The sequence below is a fragment of the Leiobunum rupestre genome, chromosome 8, assembly GCF_980474605.1.
Source record: "Leiobunum rupestre chromosome 8, qqLeiRupe1.1.hap1, whole genome shotgun sequence".
Taxonomy (NCBI): domain Eukaryota; kingdom Metazoa; phylum Arthropoda; class Arachnida; order Opiliones; family Sclerosomatidae; genus Leiobunum; species Leiobunum rupestre.
Window position 1 is genome coordinate 49,249,656 of NC_143391.1, and position 6,007 is coordinate 49,255,662.

Genomic DNA, 6,007 nt, shown 5'->3' on the forward strand with positions numbered 1-6,007 from the left:
ATAAAAATTTTGCTTTCATTTTCCTTTCAATTCTTTAACTGGTTCCTAAACAATATAGTTATTAAAATAGGAAAAATATAAATCGGAGTTTTACGTTTTGCGTTTGAAGGACGCTCTATTATCACTATTGCCACACGTTGGAAATCAGGGAATTTAAAAAAGGGCCTAAAAAGTCAAGGAAGTTTACGAATTTGTTAAACGTCAGGGAATTCAATTTTCTGTTGACACTTTTTGAAGGTAATTTTACTCTAGATCCATGACAAATTCTATGATTGTCATTTTATTCCTTGAAAGCTTGGTTAATTTATTCAACATTGCAATAGCATTTTTATTTAAATATAAGTCCATTTAAATTTTTAATAGTCTGAAAATTTGGTGGCAACCCTGATTATACTTTTAAAAGTGAGAGACAGTGACGTAAGAGCTATATTAAAACAAGATAGTCACGTTACATTAGAGAAAAGCATATTAAACAAAAACAGTTTTATTTCATTATCCCTTTTTCAATATAGTGTACGTCAACTATCAAAGCCATCGATAATTTTTTAGCACCAATGGTTGTAAGTAATGGAAGACGACCAAGTAGATGATAATAGCAGTCATGATTCCGAAGGACCACCCTCTGTTAAGCCATTACGGAAACAGGAAGATTTAATAGTGTCTGAGATAAAATACAAATGCCACTCGTGTAATTACGCCACTGATAAGAAGAGCAATTTAATTAACCACTTAAAAACGCACACTGGCGAGAAGCCGTACAAATGCGCTCATTGTAGTTACGTGTGCAGCTGGAAGGGGAATTTGATCATGCACGAAAGGAAACACACCGGCGAGAAACCATACAAATGCGCTCATTGTAGCTACGTGTGCAGCTGGAAGGGGAATTTGATCATGCACGAAAGGAAACACACCGGCGAGAAACCATACAAATGCGCTCATTGTAGTTACGTGTGCAGCTGGAAGGGGAATTTGATCATGCACGAAAGGAAACACACCGGCGAGAAACCATACAAATGCGCTCATTGTAGCTACGTGTGCAGCTGGAAGGGGAATTTGATCATGCACGAAAGGAAACACACCGGTGAGAAACCATACAAATGCGCTCATTGTAGCTACGTGTGCAGCTGGAAGGGGAATTTGATCATGCACGAAAGGAAACACACCGGCGAGAAACCATACAAATGCGCTCATTGTAGTTACGTGTGCAGCTGGAAGGGGAATTTGATCATGCACGAAAGGAAACACACCGGCGAGAAACCATACAAATGCGCTCATTGTAGCTACGTTTGCACTCGGAAGAATAGATTAACATTACATGTCAGAACGCACACTGGCGAGAAGCCGTACAAATGCGCACAATGTGACTACACTTCCGTGGTGGAGTACAATTTAAACAATCACTTAAAGATTCACGCTGCTGAGAAGCCGTTCAAATGCACGCAGTGCGAATAGTCTTGCACTGTGAAGAACAATTTTATTCGACATGAAAAAACGCACCCTAAAGAAAGACCGTACAAATGTTCTCTATGTAACAACGCGTTCGCCTTGAAGGAAAGTCTAATTAGACACGAAAGAACGCACACGGGCGATAAACCCTACAAATGTGCTCTGTGTGATTACGCTTGCTCAGTTAAGAACAGCTTAACTACGCACGAAAGAACTCACACTGGCCAAAAGCCCTACAAATGCGCGCAATGCGACTACGTTTGCAATTACAAGAGCGGTTTAATTAGACACTGAAGAACGCATACCGGCGAAAAGCCGTACAAATGTGGTCTTTGTAACTACAAGTGCGCTCAAAAGAGTAATTTGATAAAACACGAAATAGCGCACGGTAACTTAAAGTCGTACAAATGTACAATTTGCGATCAAGCTTTCAGTAGGAAGTTTATTTTAGCGCAACACCGCAAAGTGCACAAAAGGAGGAGAGTTCAAATCTCAAAAGTTGAAAACACGACCCAGGAAGGTGAAGGAAGATGGCCAAATAAAAAGAACGTGCCATTTGAAGACGGACACATTATGAGTTCTACACCTTCTAATAAAGGCAATGAATTGTTCCAAGAAAAAAGTCAATCTGATTGCACGGCAGAGAATAGAGCCGAGGCTTCAATTATAACTTTTGCTAATGACGAGTATGCGGTACCATTCCAAATCGGCGAGAACGAGATTGCGCCTTTTGTAGTGAAGCAGGAACAGAGACGGAGCTGCTCCGAAGAAAATGAGATCTTGATTCCAGGAACTATAGTTGATCCGGAGCATTTGATACATTTAAAAATAGCCAGCATTAAGAAAGAACCTTTGTGACTTTAGTAAGCCTGCTTTTATATATCATGATTTATCTGTCTTTGTATCTTCCAATACAGTAAAGTTTATTTGTACAGGGGATACTTTAATTGGCAGACATTTTACAAAGAAAAATGTTTTGGATTTTGTTTTAATTTAGTTACCTTAACATGTAATTAAGTTTATTCCAACTGTTAACACGTAAAACCAATTACTGTTACAGTGAAAAATATTAAATTATGATTTTGTGGAATTTATTCGTAAGTGTTTAAGTTCACATTTCTATGATTTCTTCAAAACGTTTATCAATAAAAAATATTATTCCTTAAGTGTATTTTTTCATTTTGTTTAGCCAACTTTTAATATCATTAATTATGTTACTTTAATTCAAATGTCGAAAATGTTTGCCTCGAATCTTCTTGACGCAATTGGTAAAAAAACTATATTTATATATATATATATATATATATATATATATATATGTGTGTATTTACAGTCCGTGGTGTATACTTTTCCGTGCTCCAAAACGGGCGGGCATTTAAATTACGTCGAATGTAAAACGAAGTTCGATTTTTCAAATTAATTGTCTGGCTGCTGTCGCTGAGAAGCCGAGCCGCGGTAAGAAAATAAAAACTCCCAGTATAAATTTACCAGAACAAAAATTAAGAAACCCCGATTAGTATTTAATTACACCAAAGATCTGGGATAATTGGTACCGTTCTTCGGGGAACTGGTCGAGTTTCGACTAAAATATCGTATATAGAAGTTAAAAAAGAGCAAAGAGGGAAATAATCTTCGAGACAAGGCTTAATGTTGACTAGAAGCCGAGTCTAGCTTAGCACGTTGAGAACGAAATTTCTGTTGTAAACCACTCCCATTTCTATGAGAATCATCAGTCCACATCCAAGCGCATATATAATTACATATTATATAGTTTACTGGTAAAACCTAAAAGCCTTTGGAAAGTATAAACGTATCAGCAACAGAAGCGTTAATTAATACGTTTTATACGACGTAAACATATTTTGATTCTTACTTCTTACACACAATCCGTGTACTAAAATCACGTACACCGCCGCCGCCGAATCTTATATAACTCTTCAGAAATCGTTGATTTTACAAAATAAAAAGTAGTCTTGCCCAACTTGTTAAAATGTTGCTCTTACGTCACAAGACACGGCTTTATTAGAATATTCTTCGCACGAGCTTAATGCACGCGCGCTAGAAAAAGCGCTCGTAGGCTTGTCAAAGTAAGAGACTGTGACGTAAGAGCAACATTTAAACAATAAGGCAACGTTACTTTATAAAAAGAACTATTAGGTCTAGAAGGGTTAATGATATGTCAATTGACAGAAAATAACAGATCCTCAATAGCCCAATATTCATTTTGGTGCTAAGGGGCCCACAAGTTGGTCATTTTAGTAGTTTTTGGCGATTTTCGACTTTAAATATACTTTTTTTTTTAAATTAAGATCGACTTGGTTGAAAATTATAATTTTAGTTAGTCCTTATCATTACGGTTGCATTCATAAATTTAAATTTGAAGTGAGATTTCTGACCAATTCGCGGGAGACCCACAACCCGCGTACGCACTATTGGATATTTAAATTTCGTATCAATCGAAATATTTGATCTTCGACCTTGGAAACCTCTACATACTGTGTCGAGGGGTCGGACACTTGCCATTATTTTGTACGGGGTTTCGGGATTTCGTAGAGAGTTTGGCGATTTTATCATTATTTTTGAAGTGATTTTGGGATTTCAATGTTAATTTACCATAGAGAGAGTTAAAGGATTTTGCGATTTTAGGCAAAGTGTACGGGATTTTGGTAAATGTCCGACCCCTCGTACTGTGTCCAATGTTGGATACTTTCGGCGTTCTTTTTAGGGCACCGGGCGTTTGCTATAAAGCGTGGTCATAGTTTTTCATTGAATTAAAATTACTCTTTGGTTGCTAGTTTTGTTAAACGACAGGCGATTGAGATAATGTTTTTATTATACAGGTGGTTGAGAAAACATTCATTTTCTTCAAAATCCCTTTTGGGTTATTAAAATACGCTTATTAGGTTAATTTACAAGATGTTTGATAATTGATTCAAATTTAAATTTAATATTCTAAACATATTTAATAGATTGGGGGGGTTGTGTGTTCTTAAATGTCCGTCACATCTGGTTCTTCAATCCTAGACAAAACATCTATAACAGCTATCCCGTATTAAAATGGTCGTGTCCTCAACGAAACCCGCCACTAGAGGGTGGGGAATTGTACCACAACTACCTTGTTGTCCTGGTCGGTATTCGCCGGTCAAAATAAATTCATAAAATATCTCTGACATCAGTTGTACCCAAAGTATCTTAATTCTACTTTTTATATTTTTTCAAAAAGTGGAGCCGAGGGTTACGTTAGGAAGTTTCCTTTTGGAGAAGATGGCTCTCCTGGTGAACCTCTTATTTGTCTGTTTCAAATTGCCACTTTCAATAACATTACGGCCATCTATTGGTTTCAAAAATTTAGCACTGAAAGAGGGGCGCGTTCTTCAAATTAGTCTCGCGCTAAAGTACCATCTAGGCCAATTGCGATAAAATAAATTCGCGTGTCAAAACTATTTTAGTTGGCTGTACTTGTGGTATTTTAAAATACCTTAACATTATTGAAACTGGCGAATTGGCCAATATCCAAAAGATTTTTTTGGGCTTGGCAATAGTCGCAATACCAGCGAATGTTTGGGCCAAGCAGGCGACTATTTAATGCGCAAAATGATTTTGGAAAACTTTGTTGATTGCTCGAAAATTCGGTAGAATAGTTATGGTTTGAAGGCATTCTTTTACAATATGTCACTTTTGTTTTAAAGTTTCTACGACTTTTAAAAGAAAGCACAGAGTCGCCCTCTTCGTTTTGCATTAATTAATAATTAATTAACGTCATGAAAATGCACAAATGCTCGATATAAATTTTTTAAATAGTATATTTGCGCAAGCTAAAGCTTAAAACCACTTTAATAGGCAGACGATGATTGAATTCCAAAACAGGCATTACAGAAAATGATTTGAATAAATTGATTGAATTGGTGAAAATATGTCAAATAACATAAATTAAAAGTATTCAAATCGTGTACTCATTTGGTCAATAAGGAGAGATTTCTACTTCACCTCCGACGGCCATCATGTCATACTCGATCCCTATGACGCTGATACTGTTATTGTCAAGACGGCCTTAGAAATAGCCGAAACAAAGCATGTCACTGTGGTCGCTGATTACAATACAAAGTAAAAAGTAGCGGTGTCTGGATTTTTGGGGAGGTAGGCCAACCATTTGGAGCCCCCCCCCCCAAATTATGACAGGGTTTGTTTTTGGAATACGCTCGTATTTAAACCGAAGTTTTATGTGTTGATAGTGGTTTGTTTAACTAAAGTTGTTATATAATACGTTTGGTATAAAGTGGAGGACATTTTTTCGACAAGTTTTTACCTTTTGGATAAGTAAATAATTTGTTATCTGGTATTTTCCAAAACTTTGCATCGTCGAAAAATCGCAGTTTTAAGCCTAGATTTAGGCATCAGTTTTTAATCGGTTGCGCGAGTTTTAAAACGTGGCGCATTCCGCGCGCGAAGTGATTTGAAATAATTATGACTCAAGATCAAAGCAAAAGAATGGCTAATGGACTTGATGACGCCTTGGCTTCGAAATTGTGTTGTTCATGCTGTGATCAGCAAGTTGCACAGA

General features: G+C 36.8%; 1 pseudogene; it reads left to right on the top strand.

Annotated features, from left to right (window-relative positions):
* The first annotated feature begins 567 nt into the window (after nucleotides 1-567).
* On the top strand, nucleotides 568-2,417 carry LOC149933600 (uncharacterized; annotated as a pseudogene).
* Nucleotides 2,418-6,007: the final 3,590 nt, after the last annotated feature.